Raw genomic sequence first — 24,743 nt, 5'->3', positions numbered from 1 at the left:
GAAACAGGCACGCGCGCAGGGAACATTGGGAAGTGGCGCGGCCTTCGAATGCGCGGCGCGCCACGAGCCCTACAAGGCATGGAGGGGTTATTGCACAGAGGGTTTCAGGAAGGTCTGTAGACGTTAGTGCAGTCATTGTAGTACCATGCCTAAGGCGCGCTACTTACAAGCTGATTCAATGGCGAGTAATTAGGTGAACACGTAAGCAGATAAAACAGATGGTACCTTCGTCTGAGGTGTGCCATTCTGCCGGTTAACGGTAGCGGGAATGTGTCGGAAAGGACGCAGTGGAAGCCTCAGTAGCCAGGTGGGAACAAGGGCTCTACGGAGGCTGACGAAAGAGTTGAGGCCCACAATCGGGAACTCTTGGCGAACGACAGATTGGATTATTGTTCTTGTAACATCTGCCGGCTTAAGCTTGAATGCAAAGCTGGTTTTACATTCTAGCCATCTGCGAGCAATCATGGTCGAACTCTGCGGATGGGACGGCAGCTAGAGTGTTTTGAGATCTTCACACGAGAAAGCAGCAGCAGTTCTTGCAAGTGGTCGAAATGGGGAGCAATAGGATGGTGTGTACGATGGTATGTGGTGTCTTGCAATGGACGAGGTATTGAACAGACGCAGAGGACAGCTCAAAGTAGACAGTTTACTTCCAACACAGACTCTTAGCGTCAGGTTTGACAGAAGAAAGAAAAAAGGATTGATGATGAGAGCGCGGGACATGGATAAACGAAATCGAATCTTCTGCGGGACAGAACATCATTCCCCTACTAAAAATAGGATACAGTAATGAAAGCACAGCATGCACGAGAACTGAAGCACTAAAGTCGGTATTGAAGTCTGTTAGGTTGGCGACCCTGTTTTGCGCATCGATGCAGCGCTTGTCCTGTGTTGCCGGTTTGCGGACGAGATGAACTTGCTTCAACCACTGGAGAAGCGGAATGCGGTTCAGATTTCGTATCAGCTGGTTCTGCGCGATCTCCGCACGTAGTCGGGTCATTGTTTGGAGCCAGTGTCAATGCTGGTGTAGAGTCACAGCTGTTTTCTGGTACGCGAACAAATTTAGAGGCATTCTAGATACAACCATCGCTCAGTGGAAATAAATTCCAGCCTTCCTGACTACTTTAAATGGAGCAACATATGAAAACAATACCATCCTTCTAGCTGTGAGAATTCTGACCCGAGCGAGGTCAGCGTTTCGAGATGTGTGGGCCTTAGTACTGTGTCCCCTATTCGTATACCGGTATGTGTATGACGCTCAACTTGGACCCTCTCGCAAACTTGTTTCAGCACAGCCATGAACTGCACATCGCTCCCAGATGGCCCTCCAGAGGTGTCGAGCCATGTTCTTGGTTGACGACCGATCAGGAGCTTCGCAAGTGACAAGCAGGTTGCCGCGTGCGGAGTTCACCTATTGTGTGCGGAGGTAGACGACGAAGAAATTTGGCAATGAGCGTTCTAGCAATCTCAACATTTTTCCAAGCTTTGTGCCCGCAGTTGGAAGTTCTCATTGCTCAGTTTTCCGGGGGGTAGTATTCCGAGGAGCAACCATGTATATTGCTGCTCTCCGTCAAGATTTCCTCGAACCTTTGAAATTACTCTGCAGCCCGTTGTCATTTGCAATTTCGCCCGAGAAACCATCGCGGTTGAATACCCCTGGCAGGTAGCCGACACCCATATGCGACCTTAATTTTCGTGGAAATGTAATTAAAGAAACTTCGAGTGGTAGTCAATCAGAATCATTGTGTATCGACAGTTGCAAGGTGCCCATTAAAAAGGTTTTACAAATTCCATAGCGAATTTTTCTCAAGGTTTTTTCGGGTTGCAAATGCGCGAAAGTGGTTGAGCAGATTTATCGAGTGTCAAAAAGTAGACAGCAACAGAAGTGGTGAGCTCTGCTGTGTAGGGTCACTCAAGGTAGACAGGTCACGGCAGAGAGTTCTGTCAAAATGTGATTCACTGGAGAATGTAATAGCAACCCACTCCAGTATTTTCTGCCAAGAAAACCCTATGGCCAGTCACAATAGCATTAATGATATGGCACCGGAAGATGAGCCCCCCAGGATGGTAGGCTTCCCACAGGTTACTGGGGATGAACAAAGGCGATTCCTCGTAGCTCCAGGACGAATGAAGCGGCTGGGCTAAAGCCAAAAGGATGCTCAGTTGTGGATGTGTCAGGAAGCGACAGGAAAGTCCGATGTTGCAAGGAGATATATCACATAGCAACGTGGAATGTAATATCGATGACATGAGGTAAACTAAATGTCGTCAAGTGAGAAATGGACAGATTGAACATTGATATCTTGGGTACTAGCGAGCTCAAGTGGACCGGAATGGGAGAATTTAATTCCGGCGACCACTATGTCGTTTGTTATGGGCACGAATCGAGGAGAAGGAATGGGGTCGCTCTCATAGTAAACAGAATAATGAGCAAAGCAGTGCTAGGGCACAACCCAAAAACCGACCGAATAATTCCACTTCAGATCCAAGGTCACCCTTTCAACATAACAGTTATTCATGTCTATGCACCAACCACTACTGCTGAAGAAGCTTACGTTGAGAGATTTTATGCTGACTTGCAATACCTTTTAGACTTCACTCCATCATCAGACGTCCTTTTTCTCATAGGAGACTGGAATGTTAAGGTGGGGAGTGAAGAAATATCCGAAATTACAAGCAAGTTCGGTCTTGGTGAAACAAATGAAGAGGGGCAGAGGCTAGTAGAGTTTTGTCAAGAAAACAATCTGACCATAGCGAATACTCATTTTCAACAGCACAATGGGCGCCTGTATACATGGACTTCACCGGACGGTCTGTACAGGAATCAGATCCATTATATTCTTTGTCGGCAAAGATGGAGAAGCCTATAGAAGCAGTAAAAACAAGGCCTGGGGCCGATTGTGGCACCAATCATCAGCTTCTTGTTGTCAAGTTTAAGCTTCGATTGAAGAAAACGCACAAACCTAGAATGCCTTTAAGGTATGATATGGATCAAATTCTATCAGAATATGCTGTGGAAGTTAAGGATCGATTTCAAGAATTAGATCTAGCCCGAAGAGACGTGGACAGATGTTCATGATATAATACAAAAAGGTGCTACTAAAGTAGTTCCAAAGCAAAAGAAATGCAAGAAAGCAAATTGGTTATCTGAAGAGGCTTTGTAAATGCCTGAGGAAAGGAGGATGGCAAACGTTATGGGGAAAGAGAAAGATACAAGGTTCTCAATACGGATTTTCAGAAAAAAGCAAGGAGAGATAAGAATGCCTTCCTGAACAAACATTGCCAAGTAGTTGAAGACAACAGCCAATTGATGAACACAAGAGCTCTGTATAAGACAATCAAAGATATCAAAGGAAGCTTCTGTGCTAAACCTGGCGTGATAAAGGACAAACGAGTCAGGGACCTTACTGAAGCCTCAGAGATAAAGAAGAGGTGGCAGTAATACACAAAAGAACTGTACAAGAAGGACCCGGATGTGCAAACCCAATATAAGACGGTTGTGATTACTTATCTCGAGCCGGACATCCTGAAAAGTGAAGTTGAATGGGCGTTAGCCAGCCTTGCTAAGAACAAAGCTAGCGGAATTTATGGCATTCCAGCTGAGTTGGTTCAAAACCTCAACCATGACGCTGTTAAGGTTCTGTATACATAATTTCAGTAAATTTGGACAACCCTGCAATGGCCACAGGATTGGAGGAGGTCAGTTTACATCCACATTCCTAAGAAAGGTAGTGCCAAAGATTGTTCCAAGCACCTCATGATCGCGCCTATTTCGCATGCTAGCAAGGTGATGTTGAAAATCCTCCAAGGTAGGCTGCAGCAGTATGTGGACCGGGAGCTTCCAAACGTCCAAGGTGGGTTTCGCAAGAAGCGAGGAACTATAGACCACATTGCCAACCTTCGCTAGATTATGGCAAAAGCAAGAGAGTTCATATGATTCTGCTTTACTGATTATGCGAAAGCGTTTGACTGCGTAGATCACAGCAGATTGTGGCAAGTTCTCCAAGAGATGGGAGCTACTATTCATCTCATCTGTCTCCTCACGAACCTGTATGAAGGGCAAGAGCCACAGTTAGAACTGGGCATGCTCTTATTGATTGGTTTCCAATTGAGAAAGGAGTGAGACAAGGATGCATACTGTCGCCCTGTCTATTTAACCTATATGCTGAGTGCATCATGATGATGGCCGGTCTGGACGGGTCTTCAGCTGGAATGACGATTGCTGCAAGACGTATCAACAATCTTAGATATGCGGATGATACCGTTTTAATGGCAGAAAGTGAAGTGGAACTCGAGACTTCTGATACGCGTACAAGAAGAGAGTGAGAAGATTGGGTTTGAAGTGAACATTAAAAAGAGAAAAATCATGGCGTCTTGCCCTATTAAGTCCTGGAGCATCAAGAGATAAGAAGTGGAAACTGTGACAGATTTTCTCGTCTTGGGCTCCAAGATTTCCCCGGAAGGAGACGCAGCCATGAAATTAGGAGACGCCTGCTTCTGGGAAAGAGAGCAATGGTTAGCCTTGACCGCCTAGTAAAGAGCAGAGACATTAGTCTGCCAACCAAGGCCCGTATAACTCGTGCTAGTGTCTTTCCACTTGTGATGTATGGCTGAGAGAGTTGGACTGTGAAGAAGGCTGACCGCCGAAGAATTGACGCGTTTGAATTGTGGTGCTGGCGGAGACTCTTGAGAGTTCCTTGGACTGCCAGAAGATCGAATCAGTCGATGTTGTCGACCATAAACACTGACTGTTCATTAGTGGGTCATAATCTTAAGGTAAAGCTAAGCTACTTTGGTCATCTGATGAGAAGAGAGGAGTCACTGGAGAAAGATTTGATGTTGGGAAAGGTTGAGGGGCACCGGAGAAGGGGCAGGCAGCGAACGCGATGGTTAGGTGGCGTCCTCGAGGCGCTGCAGATGAAGGTATGGGATGTTAGGAAGATAGTGAGAGACGGGAAAGCATGGCGTGATATGGTCGATAGGGTCACGAAGAGTCGGACATGACTGAACGACTTAACTGACTGACTGACAAGAGGAATAAGACAAAGAGGAAGAACAGGAAGAAGGCAAAGAAGTAGAGGAATGAAAATAAGATGAAGATTAAGAGGAGAAAGAGGAGGGGGAAGAGAAGGTGACCGTGAAGGGGAAGAAATAGAACGCTCCGTCATCCGCAGATGATGCTTTCGTTCTATATTTGGTCCAGCAGCATTGAACCCTTCTCATTATTTCACTTCGAGGCCACCAATAGAAGTCCTGCAGCCTTTGATTGGTTCTTACAACGCCAAAGTGGTTTCCTTATGCGAAGCTGACAAGCGTAGCCTCAGCACGTCGAAGAATACAATCTTGTCCTCTCGGAGCAACAAGCCATCCACTTGAGACTTTTCTTCTTGCGCACCAAAGTAAGGAAGTGCATCAGGTGTCACGGCCTTTTGGGAGCCACTCTTTTGTAACATATCCGGTAACCACCTGCCTTATCTTGTCTGCTTCAGTAGAAAGTCGTTATGTTTACTGTTTTTTTGGTATAGCGTACCATTGGTTATGTTTACTTGTTCGCTCGTACATGGCTATCCTTTGTAGTAGACATTATCGGTTCTGAAAAAGGTTCCTGTATTACGAGGCTGTGCCATCACGATGGTAATTACAGTTAGGCTTGTGAAGGTGTCGCCCTGGACGGCAGAGTTCTTCACCAAGCTGGCGTCAGTGCTAAGATGCAAGTTTGTGCATTGAATCCGTCATAGCAAACCTCCACCAAACGCTAAAAGAAAGAAAAAAGGAAGTAACCACAAGCCTTCAGGGACACACTGCAAAGACGAACCCAGCCTACCTTCGGTGTCATCATTATGTACCTTACAAGGACGTCTTCGGAGCTAAATACTGAATGATGTAACCATACAAATACAGGATACATGACGAACGCAAACTACCAAATCTATATTGAAAGAAACATGGAACATATTTGAACCCTCGACCAAGCACGCGTTCATAGCTTAATTGCACTCTCGCTGATACACTCATTCCCCATTTTCTTTATAAAATTTGATTCTATTAATTCCCGTGCAGGTCTTCTGTGATGCTGTACAAAAGTGATGAAGCCTATCATGATAAAATGATCTATGTTTCGAGGCCCAGTATGTACTGATAATCACTTGCGTCGGACGACCTGTCTTTGATGGTAATGTTTATTGGGTTTTATTTTACCTTTTTTACGCTTTATGTTTTGGGCTCCTTCTGCTTCGTGTACATGACACTGCTTTTGATACTTTGATACGAGTGACTGCTATTACTAAAATTTTTGCATGATACCTTGGTTGTGTTTGTTTGCCTTGTTCATTTTGTTTTTACATTTTAGATTTTGAGTGGTGATGCTTCGAATACTTGACACTGCTTTTCCTACGAATCAATTACGGATAATGCTAGGTTCTGTCTCGTATATATTTTGTTACCCTTGTTTTAAGTGTTTAGTCATACGTATTTAGCCATATAAGTGCTGATTTCTGATACCTGTGGTGTTGAGAGTAAATTAGCTGTGAGAAGTGCATGGTCGATGTTTTAAATATGTTCCCGTTTTCTTGCAATTACCCAATAAGGTCACCCGTTAAAATGAAACTGTGTACTAAAACTAACCTGGAGGCGTTGCTCGGTACCACAGTGAGATAATGTCATTGCCGACCACCGCGCCTCGGCAGCAGCAGCAATCATGCACCGGCCACAACGTGCAAACTGAAATATCTTGCAGCCCATGCTGCTACAATGTCCGTCATCGTGTTAGCGACATTCATAGCGATGCAGGACAATAGAGAGCCGAATAGAACGCGGTGGCTTAATAAGGAGTCCAATGTGTAAACATTTGGGAATGCTGACAGAGCAAGTCTGCATATTGGAAGTACAAAGGCCCAGTAGTAGTGGAAGAGGATGATTTTTAAAATGCTTCTCTGGAGACTAAACATTCGACCCTGTAAGAGCTCTTCAACATAATGCAAAATATTGCACTCTTCTATAAAGTCATAGTCGACAAATAGTCAAAAATGCCTCTTCAGCTGAATAAACAGCATGCGCCGTCATTGTGAGAGTGCAAGACTTGAAGTATGAACATGACAGTCTCATGGCAAGGACAATATAAAGATATTATTAAAATTACTAACCGCCTTATATGGTTTCTGGATGAGCGGAGGGCGCTAATAACAGGAATCATAGCTGATCCCCTTGTTCAATGGCAAAAAGAAGAGTTGATCTTTGTGACCTGAAAATTTAGTTTAGTGGGACGACCTGCCTTCTGAACTTTAAACGCAGCCGTCTATACTGTAGTAGGAGCATCAAATGAAAGATGGGGAAACCATAACAAGGGCCCCGTAAAGACCTCTACTACACAAAGCGGCGACTAGCCACTCGAATCTATTCCTCCTGAATTAAAATACAAACTGAAACAAAGAAACAACACAGCATTGTAGATCTTCTGTAGCGGGTATTCTACAGTGATTAGGGAGCGTGCTGTATGATGGTAAATTTAAATGTTATTATTTTTATTATTTTTCAGTAATTTTGAGCCAAGATTCACTTGTACTTTTTCCTGGTACGACCATTTCTTCTCAGACTGCCTATTTTTGTTTTACCGCATGAAAGGCCCTGTTCGCTGTCAGCATGAGTTTTCACATTTAAGATGTCAGATTATGATAGTACTTATCCGTACTACACTGCGAATAGTCTGAACTGGCAACTTATCTCTCAGAAAACCTCTTGAAATTGTCCGCATGTGAGGGATGCATTCAAGGCCTTGTTGTCTTGAGTGCTATTGTCACCGCGTGAGGTTGGTTCTGATACAAAATGAATTTGCATAGTTAATTGCTAGAAATACTACTTAATCTGATTTCATTCTACAGTTTAGCTACACCTATATCTGTGCTATTCTTTGTTTTGACCATGTTTCCCCATGTCTAATAAACGTCCTTCAGCTCTTGAGATTGTTCGCTGCCCTGCGTGACTTTCAATTTACTCTCTGGAACGTTTTACTGTTTTGAAACATAGGGAGCATCTTCAATGACAGAAAGAAGCAGTTCATGGAGGCAGATTGCGACACAGTTTACTAATTTTTCATATCTTCTTGCTCAAATTGCACCGGATAGTTTATTCGTTTATAATTAACTGCGACTGTATGAAATTACCCAACTGTAATCTGCGACTGTGCTTTTAGGTGGATTTGCGCCGTTTTAACAGTTCGGTAGGCGACTATTCAAGCGCATTCATAATACTATATTACCTACTTTGAAATTTAGTGTAACTTACACTGGACAGATACGAAGTATCTGGCAGCCACCTTGTATCTTGGCTGGTAAGAGCTGTTCTTTCTTGCGTATTTATTTGTGCGTGAACGGAACTGAAATAAAAATTTATTCTTCAATAACACAACTCTGCTGTTGTCATTCTGTCTTTGTCGCAACAATGACACTTTATTTTTCAGCAGTTTGGCTCTTGATAAGGTAAAATCGCAAGTCTCCAAGACAGTTCCATACCGAAGTGAGTCTTTAAGCAACAGCTGCCATCTTTGATACCTACCTAGGGAAGGAACCTACTGCAGTGCACACGACTCCATAAAGTATTCTTCTTCCCATATATCAATTGAATAAAGTACATGCAAACTTCGAAAGCTGAAGCACAGACATGTGTGGAACAATTCTACAGCTACTTCGAGCATATGGCAAAGTTCAACCGGCGAAAGGAGTCAAGAAAAAGCCCATATGTTTACTTTTTGTGTTTTCTTGACACCCATGCTAAATGAGGTACCAGTGAGGAGCAGCGGGCGGCAGAAAGTTAGGGGGGCAGATGAGATTAAGAAGTTCGCAGGGGTCAAGTGGATGCAGCAAGCACAGAACCGGGTTAAGTGGAGAAATATTGGAGAGGCCTTTGCCCTGCAGTGGGTATAATCAGGCTGATGATGATGATGAGGGAAGAGCTCATACAGACATCACCATCATTACCTTTTCGAGGTAATCCACACTTACGAAGACATCGACAGCATCACAAGATATACCTGTCCTGTGCCAACAGCAGCGACCTGGTGTCCGCACACTTCCCAACTTTATACACAAAAACTATTTTTGCTACCGCCTACTACATTGTTTTTCTTGAACACAGGCTATTTCCTGCTCATAGGCGTGTATTTGCTTCATGAGCATATCAACATTAATTACCTAATACGTTTCAATAGCTACGCTTGTCGGCTCAAAATTGCTCATCTAAATTTCCGGTCTTTCTTTCGAACCTAATTTTAGTTTGAGAACTTTTTCATTAGCCTAACTATTTCTGCCTCTTTTCTAAGTACCGGTAATCTGCAGGTGTTACATTTCTTCGGTTTCAGGTTGCTTGAAAACTTCTATTCATTAACGCAGAATATTTGTCGTACGCGGTCTATCCCAATCCTCTGTTCTGTTCGCTAAATATTATCAAGGCGATTGCAAGTGGTATCAGAATATTCCATGTTTCTTGAAACGACTTCGGCTTCAATTGGTTTTTAGTAGATTTATTTTCAACTTGTTTAACTTGGCTTGAATTCCGGCATGATGCCATTGTCTTTCTTGTCGCAACGCCCCTCCCTAAAGATATAGCTGGTCAATTTCCTTTGTGTATGTTATCTGCTGAGAGTACATGTGCTGAATCAGTCGCAGAGAATTGATTCACCTGGTAGTTTTAGCTGGCATATCCCCCTTAGGTCTTTTCCAGAAATAAACTTCAGTATAAACCCTTCCTGGGGAAGTTGTGCATATTGAACGTTAAAAAGGTAAGCGCAAAAAGCAACCACCGCAGACGGACTGTCAGACTAACACAGACAGACACTTCCTCCTGGCGGTTTGTGGCAAAGAACTGGGCACAGCGCTTGTGCTGTGTCGTTAGTCTGTCTGTGGGTGGCTTGTTTGCGCTTACCTTTTGAATGCTCTTCGAGGAAGCTGGCTTTCAGATATTTAAATCTCGCAGTGCGGTCGTGACTGCTAATTTTCACGACGGAAAGGCAAATCTTCTTTTTTAAGTGCCTTACTTAGAAATAAATTCTGATTTTTCACTTTTCGGTGTTCCTTGAGGTCGCCTATGATCCAATCTACACATGAAAAAAATGCTTAGTTTTCAAATAGTTTCATGGGTATAGAATGAAGTTTGTGTTGTTAAGGAAAATTCCTTTTTCACTTCAGGTTTCCCGAACCATACCTCCTTATTAGGCGAGAGCGCTTTTAAAAGCGGCTCCTAGCTCTATCATGCATCTCGTCCTAAAGTGCAACGATCAGGTTGCGGCACAAGTCAGCGCTAAGTATTGTTACGAGCGAGGCTTTATTCGCCGGAAGACGAACGTCTGAAAACATCAGAGTTTTTTTGAGAGTACAAGCACGAGGCCGCTTCTTCGTCATGCTCATTTTTCCGCTTCATATTTCTGGGCATCACATGTCCTCCTATGCAGTCGAAGCCCGCTGGGCGAATTAAATAGCGTTGCATGGGAGGTAGTCTTAAAAGAACAACTTGCGCGACTTCACGTTTTGCAGAACAACGGCCGCTTGTGGTCAGGCGCGCGGTGGGATATTTGAGCTCACTTAATGGGGCGAGGACAACAAATGGTCCATCCCAATGGCACAGCAGATTTTGTGTCACACCCACAGCAAAACCATATTTCCAGGCTGGACACGACAGTGATTGGCATCGTACCGTGCTTTCGATGATCCTGAGCGGCTTGGAAGCGAAGTCGGGCAAGCATCCAGGCACCCCGGCAAAACAGATTTTCTCGGCTATCGAGGAATCTCTTCACTACTGGCAGAAAACGGGAAGATGTTGCCAAAGGTACAACGTGGACGGCGAGCGTAGAATAGGAAGAATGAGCTAAAGCCAGTTGTCTGATGACGAGAGGTATTAAAAGGGTCGGTAATGAACGGCAGCATGATGTCCCAGTTCTTGTGATTTGCATCGGCGTTCCTGAAGAGCGTGTTAATGATCGTGCTGTTGACGCGTTTAGTTATACAGTGGGGTTGGGGAAGATAAGGCGACGAATGGCGAAAATGACGTATATAAACAGAGCATCTTCTCCACGACTTCGTAGGTAAACTGGCAATTACGTTCTATAAATACGTCCTGGCGGTCTGCGGCGAACTATCGCCGTAACAAAAGCAGGAGACGTGATACGCGTTGTACCCGGTATGAATGCCGTCTTAAAATATAGAGTGGTGTAGTACACGTCAACAATGATCCGTCGGTTATCATTATGAGTTGGAGGAAAGGGACCAAGGAGGTCCACGCCCACGCGCTCAAATGGTGCACGGGTGGTTTCACTGGGTGACGTTTCCCCGCTGCCACGCTTGCGGGAAGTTTGTAGCACTGACACTGGGTGCAGCTGGCAGCGTGCCGCTGAATATTTGCTCGCATTTTCGGTGACGTGCTCCTGGACGCGGTGGAGCGCTCTCGCAGTTCCACGATACCAGCAACTATAGTAGCCGTGAATGACCAGCAAAATAACAAGTAGAATTCTCAAAACTAGCAGGAGGAAGCGGGTGCTCTTATCGTTCCAGATCACGTGATCACGCACACTGGTATTCACGTGATGAAACTTTAACCGCTGCTAAGACAGGCTCCAAGGTGGGATCAAATTATTGAAATACATTAAGCTTGGCGCTGTGAGGAAAAGCCAGTGGCACCGACGCGCGCAGTTATCGAAATAATCATCGTCAGACTCCGTCGTAGGAAGGGCAGGCGTGAAAGACAGTTTGCTTCAGACTGCTTACGGCCAGTCTTGTAGGTGACTAGGAAGTCATACTATTGTAGATGGAGGGCCCGCATCATACAATGCGGTCACACGGGTCCCTCAAGGTAACTATTCAGCAGAGGGCATAGTAACCCGTGACAACGGTAAACCGGCGTCTACAAAAATATGTATGAAAGCGTTGTGATGGCGAAAACGACCGCGACGCTTTCCTGTTCATGACAGTATTATTGCGCTCTAGCTTACTAAGGGCTTACTCGCCTGATCTACGACGTGCTCCTTGCTGCCGCAACGCCAGAAAGAAACCGCGACAATTCCAACACCGCTTACGTCGGTAAGCACTTCTTTGGGTGCTAAATAATTGAAATGGTGGAGAACAGGTTACAGCGTGAGATTTCAGGCGACGGAAGGGTGTGCCGCATTCAGGTGTCCATTCGAAAGCTACATCTTTATCAAGGAGGCCTGATATGGGGTCCGCGATGTCAGCAAAGAGGGGAACAAAATATCGAAACTATGAACACAAACCCGGCAAACTCCTTAGTACATTGGCGGATTGGGGTAGCTTGGAAGAAGTGACTTCTGCTATTTTTGCTGGATCAGGTGTGATGCCGTCTATATCCACTAGATGTCCGCGAACTAGTGCTTGCTTGCTCCAAACCGGCTATTTTTTTGTGTTTAGCACTAGGCAAGGATTGCGCATACAGTCCAGATTAAGAGATAAACAGTCGCTGTGGTTCGTGAACGTCTTCCTGAAGTTACGACTTCGTTCAAGTAACACTTGCATACATCCCAATTTAAACTATTCAGTATCGTGTCCATGAATCCTTTGATGGTAGCGGCTGCAATGCAGAAGCTGAAATACATTACTTTAAATTCATAAAGGCGATAAGGTCTATTAAATGGAGTTTCCTTTTGTCAGGTTGGTAGACAGGTATTTTCCAAACCTGATCAGAGGTCAATGTAGGCAGAAAAAAGCGGTCAGTGGCGCTCTCTATAAGGGGAAGGGGTTCTTGTCTAGATACCGCATTTAGAGAACGGTAGTAAGCCAAATACCGCCATCTGCCATCCTTCTTTCTGACAAGAGTCACGTTGGAAGCCCCATAGCTCAACGACACTTGAATAACATCCTTCCTTTCATCTCCTTCACTTGTTCATTTATCACTTTTTATTCAGATAGCGGCACATGGTAGGGATTTTGTCAATACGCATGCGAGGCGCCAGTGCCGATTTTGTGTAGGATATGTGAAGCAGTAATTAAAGATGGGCCGCCTGGTTCGGAAAGTCAAGCAGGGTCGATTGTCGCCTTAAAATGGTCAACAGTACGCGGCGCTTCTTCGTGGAGATAGAGGGGTCAATCTTGCGAAGTAATGGCAATTAATCTTGAAAAGTAGTCGTTTCTTCAATGGCTTCGCTAATAAAGGCAATAGACATTGGCAAGTCGGTACTACAGGACGCAAGTTTTAAACAGATTCAGTGGATCAATTTACTGCCTAAAGCTCAATGCGGCCTTTGGTGACAGACATTATAGCATCAAGATTTAGAACATTTTTCTTGATGCAGGTGAGATGCACGTGTTCTAAATTCGCCTCAGACATATTGAGGATGGCGCCGCGGCAGGATACCTGTACACACACAGCCGATGCTGGATGCACAATGGTATCTTCGGAAACGCAAAAAACTCACACGATGCTATGCTCACTAGTGTGGCAGTCGACATTGACGCCACACATCTCAAAAAAGTCAAGCTGAAGGCGGTCGTCGTCCGTTGATCCGGCAAGCACTGCCATTTCCGGACTCTTCACCACTCCAGGAACTTAAAACAACGCACCCCAATGGCATGCAATGGCGCACCACTCACACTAGAACACTGAACATGTTAACCCCAATGAAACGCCACTCCAATGGCGACGCTTAAACAGAGCGCTCGTTACGGATACGATGGCACAGGTAACTACTATAGCCATGAAAGACACACCATCAACTAAAACGTGGTCTTTGTTCTGCAGCGTCGGCACTGACAGGAGTATGCGTTCCAGCAGCAAACAACCAGCATCTCCACCAAGATGTTGCAAGCAGTATATTCATCAGAGCAAGAACGTTAGAAACTAGCTTAGTCCATTTGCGAATCCCGGCACGAGCCACTTTTTGATCATCATCTTCCCTGCCTCATTTCTATGCGGCACAGCGAGGTTTCTCTATGTACAGCGAAGTTTCTCCTCTCCCGGAAGTGCTCCAAGAAGTCATTTTCTTTGACCTCATACATTCAGCCACGGTCTTAAGATAACGTGGAAGCGGCAGTGTTATTTCAGTATCTGGAGGTGCATCCTTGACAAATTATGCATCATTTCATGATTCCTTATTACTTCAAGACATAACGCACTGTTCGTGTGAGAAAAAGAACAAACAGGAAGACAGGAATTCGACGAAAATTCATGTTCGCGCCACACCATATTCAGGTCTTGTCTAGATCGAAGATATGTTCTCGAGGTTTGGGAGCTTCGTAGGGTTACTGCGCGGCTGGAACCATAAGACAATCAGCTCGATATGGCGCTTATGTGGACAGTTGTGTCAGCATCATCTGGGGTATCAGGATTTATGCCAGGATATCTGGATGGCTTGGAGAGCAAGCCGGCCTCTGCGTCTTCTCTAGTCTGGGGCACTGCTGTTCATTGGCAGTTAGGGCATAGGTGTCACGCGCGAGGTCGTTCGATTCGCACAGGTTACATCAGTGTGAGTCTGGTTTGGTTTGGTTTGTGGTTGCCAAGGTCCCAAAAGGACTCAGGCTATAAGAGGTCCCGGAGTGGATGTCTCCGGATATTTCGACAGCCTGAGGTTATTTAAAGTGCAGTAACATCACACAAGGCAGATCCTTAACCGGTTCCATGCCCAACCGAGGCTTCGAAGTTCTTTGAAACGTTTTGTATTTGTATTGGTAGCCGCTCACCCCTGGTTGGCTGCCGTTGGACTTTCCGTGCCGCAATTATAGAGGACATGTCTCTAAGCTTGCGTAACATCCATTGGCTGTGTTGTAGATAAGTTGCTGTCTGGGCATGCATGCCTGCAGCACGGAAGATGCTGGTCCAATGAAGGAGGTGCGAATTCAGAATGTCCCAACGTCCTGGCTCGGGAATTAACGGCCCACCGCCCTGAATACTCGCCTTCGGTTGTAGGGGTGAGGCCTGTATCTACTAGAATACTGTGTGTATCTCGGTGCGCACCTCTTTAAGGAAATGAGCATCGCAATGCAAGCATGCAACTGAATATCAACAGCTGACCATATCACTTCAGCGCTTCTACTTTCGTGAACTGAAGCCTCCAAAACATAGACGGTGTAAGGCTTGCAGAGATGCATATTGAGGAGGTTTAAAGAAGCATTTAGTTACGCGTGACATAACTTGATCAGGCTGGCTACGGCTGCATTATCAGGCAGCTTCAACGTGCGCTAAATTTGCCGGGACGTCCGACGTCAGTCTCTCTCTCGGCCCTCTTCCGTTGCCCCAACTATTTTGTCTATTTGTCTTGTATCACATTATGGTTGATTGCGAATACCATGGTACATTCATGAATGTTCCCCGCATCTAGTGTTTATTGTGCGTCGTTGCTTTGATGCTCTCTACAGCAAAGACGCTATTTAGCCTCACCAGCCGCCGTCAATTGCCAAACAAAACTAGTGGCATTGCACCTCTATGGCCGCTCTCAATCTCTACTATAGAGGGCGGAGTCGCTGTTCATCGATGGCCGCTGTTAATTACGGCGGGGAGGTCGGATACACTAACTATTATTAGCCGCTGTCGAACACTCTGGAAGTGGATAAAGGCGCTGTGCACTGGTCGCCTTTGTCAACCCATGTGGAAAAAGATGGAGGCAATGGCCTCTATAGCCGTTCTTTTTCTCTGCAGAGACAACAGGGGATGCGCCTCGATTGCCTCTTGGACCCCTGCGTACGAGGGAAACTGTGTCTTGCGATTGCCGCTGCCAACACCTTCGGAGGAGGGAGAAGCTGCTCCTCAACGGCCAGGGCCTGCCCCTACGGTAATGGGACAATCCGCGCCTAGATACCAGTGTCAGCCCCTGCAGAGGTGGGAGACGCGGTCCCGAGAAGATCTTTCTCGGTGTGTGAGCGGATGAAAAGAAGCATGCTGCGACACTACGCACAGACGGCCATTTCTGAAGTAAGCTGACGGGCTGGTGTATGAAATCTCCTGTCTTGTGCGGCCCCATATATACTGGGCAAATGAAGTGTTGCATAATTAGCGGATCATGGAGCCCGACACAAACACCTGACATAAACGAATGGTAAAATTGACCAGATCTTATGATGGTTGTCCAGTCACACTCATGTGAGCACGTTTTTCTGGCACACGGATTCCCACAAAATGATAAAGGCAGTAAAGCTAGCAAATTAACAGAAGCACATTTATTGATTACAAAGCACGAATGTGCAAGAATAACACTTCCAGACCTCTTTCATAAGACCGGGAAAGCAATTTTCGCCGAATGCTATCATATCAATGATAATTCGTGAAGCTGTTCCTTGAGTGCGCAACGACCACCGTATATGGGTGAGTTTCATTTTAAAATAACACGTCTGAGTGGCACTCAAGCCATCTTCTTATCGTGCTTGTTTTTCGCGCCTTTTCGCTAAGATGATCTATCACCAACTAGCTGAACAACACGTTCTTACAATTTTTATAATATACTATGAAGTTTGTGTAAAAACTAAAGAACGTGCGGATTTTCCGAAAAGCACTCGCTTCAGTCGACATGTCTGTATTTCTATTCATTCATTCACAATCTAATTTACTTTGAACCACATGAAGCGAAGTGCATATCTCTCGTGCTGTCTGATCACCGTAAGAACAATGCATCCTCAGTCATCATCATCATCATCATCATCATCATCATCATCATCATCAGCCTGAATATACCCATGCAGGGCGAAGGCCTCTCCCCTATTTCTCCACTTAACCCGGTTCTGTGCTAACTGCATCCACTTGACCCCTGCGAAATTCTTAATCTCATCCGCACACCTAACTTTCTGCCGCCCCCTGCTACGCTTTCCTTCCCTTGGAATACAGCTTGTTACCCTAAACGATCATCGGTTATCCTCTCTTCGCACTACATGTCCTGCCCATGTCCATTTCTTCTTCTTAATTTCCACTAGAATGTCGGTAACTTGAGTTATTTCTCTGACCCACTCTGCACGCTTCCTATCTCTTAATGTAACCCCCGGCATTTTTCGTTCCATAGCCCTCTGGGTTGTCCTCAACTTAAGTAGAACGCTCTTGGTTAGCCTCCGCGTTTCAGCGCCATAGGTGAGTACAGGTAAGATGCAACTGTTATATACTTTCCTCTTTAGCGATACCGGTAAGCTGCAAGTCATAATCTTCGAGTGCTTGCCAAATGCGCTCCATCCCAATCTTATTCTTCTTGTTATTTCCTTTTCATGGTCCGGATCTGCGGTTACTACCTGTCCTAAGTCGACATATTCGCCTACTACGTCCAGTACTTCGCTACCTTATGTAAACTGCTGTTCCTTCCGGAGGCTGTTGAACATTACCTTAGTCTTCTGCATATTGATTTTCAAGCCTACCTTTCTACTTTTCCTGTCTAGGTCGTCAATCATTATTTGCAGTTCATCCCCCGAGTTGCTTAGCAAGGCAATGTCATCAGCAAATCGCAGATTACTGACGTATTCTCCATCTACCCTTATCCCTAACTGCTCCCATTCCAAGTCTGAATACTTCCTTTAAGCAAGCAGTGAATAGTACTGGGGAGATTGTGTCTCCTTGCCTAACACCTTTCTTTATAGGAATTTTGTTACTATCTTTATCCAGAACTAGGGTTGCTCTGCAGCCACCAAAAATTGGCAATTTTGATGGCGTTTTATCAATTGCGAAAAATATTCTTCTACATATTTTATCTTATCAGTTACATCTCTGATGTACATTCAGGGCAGAGGTGCTTCGTATCCAGAGCCACATGGTCTGATATTCTCTTCGAACGAAGGTTGGTTGATTTATGGGGTTTAACCTCCTAAAATTACTCAGGCTACAAGCGACACTGTAGTGGAGGACTCCGGAAATTTTGACTGCCTGCGCTTCTGTAACGTGCACTGACATCACACAGCACACGCGCGCTTTTGCTTTTCGCCGCCACCTAAAAGTGGCCGCCGCGGCCGGTATTTATTCCCGTATCCTTGAGCAAAGTATTCGAGCGCCTTCCACCACCACGGCCACCACTGCTCCCCCACGGCGGGACTCTCTTCGAAAGAATCCATCTACTTGTGCTCAAGACAGCTATCATCACCCGTTACTTCGTTTGACTCGAAGGTCGAGAAACGTCGCTTTCGGCAAGTGATCTCTGTAGGCCGTGGTTCGCATGTGCTTGCTTCACACGATTTAGATCCTATCGTGCCTTAATTACTCCAAAGAGTGTTTCCAAAGCTCGCACCTTCTTTTTGAGTACCTTAATTCTCGTTGCAAGTTCTCTGTAGTGGTCGCACCCAAAACGGAGGGCAATGTCACCCTATTTCTTATCAAAGATCTCAAATCTACGTAAGGAACAATCACAAGTCTAAGCAGATCTTCGTATTTGAATTCTGTAACCGGGATTCAATTTGAACACATTGTTTCCATCGCGAACTTCGATTTGATGACTGAGCTTTGCGCTGTTAATAGTACCATTATTCCTAACATGTTCTGATTGATGTCTCTAAAATGCACACATCCAGCGTTTCTCTTAAAAGAATTATTCAACTAAGTTTTTCAGACAATACCTCAGCATTGAATGATCATTATAGGCAGATGTGTTATGTTCTTGTTAGGTACACATAATTTTCAAGGAAATTGTCGCTTTTTTACGTAACCTAACATTTCTATCGGCGAATTCTGCATAACAAGCTGCTGTCATTGGCAGGGTTTTTATGTTTGATGCAGTGAAAGCAATGTTTTCCTCGCACTGGAAGCTTCTTATTCTTTTGTACTGAAATGCTAGCACGGAATACTGCAGTGTTCTAGGTACTCTGCTTATAAAAGGCACATCAATTTCGTTTTACTAAATACTGTAGTACAACCTTTAATGCTTTAAAATTTTCCCGTGGTCTTTGAATTTGTAATTCCGTTTAGATATCGACGTAAATACTATATCCTTCCTAATCATACTGCCGCGAGCGCTTATACATTTTATCAGTTATTGCTGGAAGCCGCATGCATGTAGCCTTATCATATTGCCTGTATCGCAGAAAACGTTCTTGCGTTCTTTGCTTTCACACCTTGTTTCTCCCAACGAGGCGTTATGACGTTTTGTTGGTCAAGTGAAATTCACAGAGATGTACACCGAATGATTTTGACAACCTTTGTCTGTTTAAACAATGTTCTAGGTTGAACATTGTCACTTATTGCATGTTTATGTAGATGTTTCTTCACCAAGCCTTGATTTAGCGCTAACGAGTGCAACAAGCATTTGTAATTGAAGGACCAGCTACCGGTTGTCATCTTATCGCCACCGACATGTTGCCTAATTCCTTTGCGTGTATAGAGCAGCGCAATAAAGATATATCAGCGCTACAGCTGTATATTCGTATATGGACTACAGGATTCTCACCACCAGGAGACATGAGGCGGACGCACTGAGCACGTAAAAGGACCATGCCCTAGAAGACGGAAATAATTGAGAATACTGCGCTACTTACTAGACAGGGTACAGGTGAAGGACAACACATGAAGGCCAGCAACTCCTTCCGACACGCTTGCCATGTTCATTATGCCGAACTCAAGCCCTGGGCGCTATCCTAGCCTACATCATCTCTGCCTTCAGACCCCTATGCCGGAAACATTCTGATCGACTGTTACAACGTATATTTCGCAGGGAGCCCTCGGCCAGGCTGGACGATCATCTGCACGAGATTTACGACAGCAGAACTTACGTAGCCGCCAAAATTATCTGTGCAGCGGAAGCCCGACGGTAATCCTGGATGCGTATTAAAAAGTGCCTCAGCATCGAAGGCCAATGATGTAGCCTATAACGACGCTATGCACGGTTAAAGCAGAGACACGATGTCTGAGTATGCATCCAATTTCCTCTGTAATAAAAGCAATTACGTCGATACTTCGGTGATTACAAAGTCATTTGCCGAATCAGACTATTGGCATATATGGTCACTCTCGATAGCATGCGTATTTCTGCGGCTCGACGTGCTCCCTGAAATTCTTCCTCTTGTGCGCCTTTAAACCTATATTGCTCGCTAAATGCCCATAATGTTAAATTTATAGTGCTTATGTTACCAATTTTATGCTCAGTTTGGAAAATCTAGAACGAGATAATAAGGGTAGTGAGGTGGCCGAACCTTGTAATATTTACTTGTTGCTGTCGCTACAGGCACCCGGGTTATCACCGTGCTTGTACCGCGCTGAAGAATCTTGTTCTCGTTGTTCGCTTACGCTGAATGTCGCCAAAACGTGGCTTCATAAAAATTGTCGCTCAAAATACAGTCACATATATCTTGAATTATACATCTCTTACACTTCCGTCTTTTTCCACAATGTTTCACGTTGTTCTAGTCGCCTTCCTTGCCTTTACAAATGTGCTTCATCGCCGGCTTTCAAGTGATTAATGACGAGTGCACCGGGCACTGGTGGTCTGAAGAGCAGCGATCGCGATCGCTCTTGCTGCCATCACCATTTCTGAGCTTTCAGTTTTTCTGGCTCAGGGCAGCATAATAGGAGTTTGAGTGCTACCCCAGCCTGTTGTTTTGTCACCTGGGATATTATCACAGACACATGCAAATACCTTCCAGCGCAACCATATTTTCGCAACCCTGCATATTATTCCGAAGGTCAGTCAGCTTCGATGATAATGACGCAATTTTTTCTCGCACAAGCTCTTTGTATTGAATCTCGCGGTCTGTCCTCGTCCTGCATCACACTTCCTGTTTGTCCGGAGCCCGCTGGTATGATTCTATGCGTGTCCTTCGCCACAACTCAGTAGAAACTGAGCAATATTTGTTCGACAGTGCGCGCTGTAGAAATGTGAAAAGCAGTCCTTTCTATGTTTCCTGATCATGACCCAGCTCTTTTAGGCCATTGATTCAAGAGACATGTTTATTATTTACCAATCGGATGTTAGAGGGAACGTTCGTTTTCGGCGCTCCGCACCAGAGCGAGAACCAAAAGCGGACGGTTGCTTCTATACTGAGGTTCTCTTTGACAAAATATTTTCTTTTGTCAGAGCAGGAGAAGCAGTATAGCATCTTCCAAGCATGATGAAGTGGAGGAAAGGCTCTTGACTATTGTTTTTGCTTCACATGCAAAAACAAATTTTGGAATTCGAATTTGTTCATACGTCGCTCAGTCAGGTACATCCTTTGCTGAAAATGAGCTAAGATTTTAAACATGCCCGAATTTGCCATATAAGTTATGGTGTTCGGCAATATAATATTTACTTCTCATGGCATGATTGGCGTTCATGCAACGCAGGGTGCATATTGATGTTTTTCGCAACATTTTTCTTTGAAATTCTTTTATCACATCTTTGAGCTTTGTCATGTATTTCATGATCTTCCTGCCATGATCATTGCGTTGGGTACATTCTTGCATACTTTGCTTTGGGAAAATTCCGTCTCGAAGGCAGTTATAAGTTAATTCAGATTGGTCTGTAGAGCTCTACGTTTTGCCAACACAACGCTGAGTATTTTTTAAGGCGTCAGCTCTACTAGTTACGTTCCTCAGTGTAATGTTTCCTGTAATCCAACGTCACGAAGGCCACAGTTTTAAAATGGCAACCCAGCGCAACCACAGCATAGCAACAACATATACCACAGTATGGTACCAATGATGGTATAAACTATATTACCAAGGTGATACCATTCCGTATGACCTCAGATCTAGCATGCCAGGTGAATACATGAACGTTGCATAGCAACAACGGAAGCATCACGGTAGTGCTTGAGCGCATCATTCCAGGCCTATACAATCGTTTCTTTATATATATGTGATTCTGGCGAGCATCGAGGTTGGACAGATTCGTACAAACATTTGTAAATTGGTGTGCTACCCATTTGGCATGCAAAGTAGTGGATGGTTTCAAACTATTCGCCGGGTAAAAGAGTACGAATTCTACATTTGGGCTAGAGCGTAGCCTTCGCGATGGACTCGCCTCGGTGACATTTTCTTTCCTAGACCATGCCCCCGCATTACGCGAACTAGCATTTGCGGCCGAGCACTGTGTTGAAGGACGCTCCGGAAGGTCTGACCGATGCGTCGTTTTACGTTGTACACATCTGTATCTGCAATTGCATCACAGCGTCGCAATCGAATACAATAACGGTGTATGCCATGCATAGCGATGGTGATTATACACCATCTTGTCCTCATGTAAATAAAGTTCATTGCAGCAAAGCTAAATCAGTGCGTGCAACAACGAAAAAGAAAAAGATTTCTGCAACTAATGCTTGATACCCGATCGCTCCCTCCTTATCTGTATGTCTTTGATTTTTCATGCTACTCTGTATTCGAAAGTAAATAACAAATATGAATCGGAACACCTAAACCAAAACGCTATTCTGTTCGCTTTGTGTTTGTGCCGCCAGATACCGCAGTACTGACCGGCGGCTTTAGAATACAGCCAGATTTGTGCAGTGATAGCTACACTACGCAAGTCAGAACTGAGTTTCGCGGCGTCAGTCGGAGCTACAACTGCGCATGCGCTGCAACCATGGCAACCAGTTGCGTGGCCCTCAGGGGCCTGCTTGGGTGAAGAAGTTGACGGTAAGTGAGTGTACTTCGCGCGAAACCTTCGCCGACGGCTAAAAGCTACTTCGGGTGACCCTAAACCTCAGCTTGACACAAAGAGGCCCGTCAGCGTAAGGTGAAGATTGAAGGGCCAAGCGTGCGTCGTAGACGCCCAAAGAGCTGACAGACCATCTCGCCAATAGGCGACATCAAGACATTAAGATGATGTTCAAATGTTACTGAAACCACACCAACTTTAGAAAGAATCATAAGACGCAATGAAGACGGGTCGGTTGACAAAACGGGTCAATTTGCTGGCGGCCAGGTCATAAGGAACAAGTCCGTTCTATTTTATCTTTGAAAATAACAAGTTTGGCACTGTGTGTTGCTTATGCGAAAGGCTACAGAATTGGCAGGACATGACAATTGTGAGCGAATCCATGTACCCTGCCTTGTAGCTAGCGTTCCCCAAATGATCTGCCGAAACACTACGACAGCTAAAGTGTGCACTACTTGTAAGGGTTCTATAGCTAAATAAACGATTCCCATTTACAGTGTGAGCCACGTGTATCGGTGCCCGCCCATTCCAGCTCGTTTACAAGTGATCAATAATGTCGCCTAAAGGTAGCTCCCGCTACCTATATTCAGGCCTGAACTAATCCCTCGCGAAGTTTTTACAAAGAGCATTTATTGAACAAAAATTAGGAAAACATGCAAACATACACTTCAATAGAAATCAACAACCAACAGTGTTCGTAAAGACTAAAAAAGCGCCTCTTGGGCAGTTCGACAAACGGCAAGCTGTTCTGCGATGTTTAACAGTAACAGGTAATTGGCAGTGTGTCTGATGAAAAATGAAGGTGTATATTGCGCATTATACATAGCAGACCATGCCAAAAATCACAAAGCACTCACTGTGCCGTGCTTGAAACATTGAAATGCATTGTATTATACATGTCGATAAGGCACAGCTGGCATCTCTAGCCTGACTCTCTTTACTGACGTGACGTGCGTGTGCCAGCGTTGCAGACACCATGCCTCGGCACCTCTTTCTAGCTACGCATACAAATACTTCTGTATGACAACAAGCAAATTCTGCAATGCTGTTTATGCTGCACGGGCGAGAGTGCGGCGCAACTCAGCGATGCTCCTGTCATGCCACAACACAAACAGAACAGCAACCACCAAGAATGCAAAGTAGCTGCGGCCGCTTCTTGTTCCAAGGTTCAAGCAGATGTTGAACACTCTCTATAAAGCTGCCACACAGTCCTCTCGAAGACACATTTGAAAATACATGCGAAATATTCTCGGGGCGGCACACTTTGAGCACACATCATTCGGTACAACATCCCAACAGGCAAGACTCATTTGCGTAGGAACAACGCCCCAGCGCCTATGCCAATCGATGCATCTCGGATCGTTGGGCAGTCGACGTAGTGCCAATTTTCCCAATTTGAAGACAGCTGCTACAAGCTTTTCGTCAGCCGAAATTCTGCGACCATCGACTAGTTCGGTGATACGAGCGGAAGGCTATTCGGCTATATCAAAATCTGAAAGGCCGGCGTCAAGTGCAGGTTACATTTCCGCTGCCACGCGATAAAAAGCCAAAGGCCTGTCCGCCAGAGGACCGAGGTGGTGCCCGGAATACAAACATGTGCCGCGCTTTACTCAACCAATAAATAATGAAGGAGCTGCGAAAGCAAGTCCAGTTTGTGAACAGCCTATTCACCAGCCTCAACGCAAGCACTTTAGCCGCTGTCCACCGTCGGGATGAAGGGAAGAGCGAGGCCTCATCTCCTCGTCTGGAGGGGTCGGAAGGCACCTCAGATGGCAGGTAACAGTACCCCTCCGCCTCAGCCAAAAAATCCCAACAAAGGGTGCACGTCGCCTCGCTCTATGGGGAAGGATTGTCACTACACGTGCCACGTACAGCGAACGCGCAAGCTCTCATTTTAACTACACCAACGTTTGCGTTGAAACAGCACGTCCTGTGTACGAAATAACTGACTCAGACGAAGGGCGATAACCCGCGTGGTCCGAACAGCAAGCTAGCGTCCGTAAATGGCACCACCATAGTAAAGGGGTCTTGAACTGAACAAAAGGACTGCTTTCGTTTTGCTCTTAGTGCGCTGCGCTCAAGTTGTCCAGATGAATTCCACGAGATGTCGGCCGCGAACGCGGAGCCGACCATATTTTCATGTATAACCAGAATAAAGCCTCGAATTCGTCTTTCGGTGGCAATACTCCAGAGAAGTGGGTCGAGTGCCTGAACTAAGAGGGAGGGT

The 24,743-nt window shown here is 45.2% G+C and overlaps 1 protein-coding gene across 13 annotated transcripts in view; it reads left to right on the top strand.

Moving 5' to 3' along the window:
- Positions 1–24,743, top strand: part of LOC146174387 (A disintegrin and metalloproteinase with thrombospondin motifs like) — a 119,796-nt gene that overhangs the window by 18,065 nt on the left and 76,988 nt on the right. For 8 of the 13 annotated variants that reach the window (XM_084583191.1, XM_084583192.1, XM_084583183.1 and 5 more), the window contains 2 exons: positions 6,061–6,172; positions 15,628–15,900. The exons of 2 other annotated variants lie outside the window; for them this stretch is intronic. The gene's annotated coding sequence lies outside the window, so the exon portion shown is untranslated. The remainder of the gene's footprint in view (positions 1–6,060; positions 6,173–15,627; positions 15,901–24,743) is intronic. 3 more of the 13 variants (XM_084583187.1, XM_084583186.1, XM_084583185.1) reach the window with 2 other exon arrangements.

The sequence above is a fragment of the Amblyomma maculatum genome, chromosome 11 (assembly GCF_055883805.1).
Source record: "Amblyomma maculatum isolate TAMU_Amacu chromosome 11, ASM5588380v1, whole genome shotgun sequence".
In the NCBI taxonomy this organism is placed as follows: domain Eukaryota; kingdom Metazoa; phylum Arthropoda; class Arachnida; order Ixodida; family Ixodidae; genus Amblyomma; species Amblyomma maculatum.
Note: the sequence above shows the minus strand (reverse complement) of the source record. Positions and strands in the feature narration are given on the sequence as shown.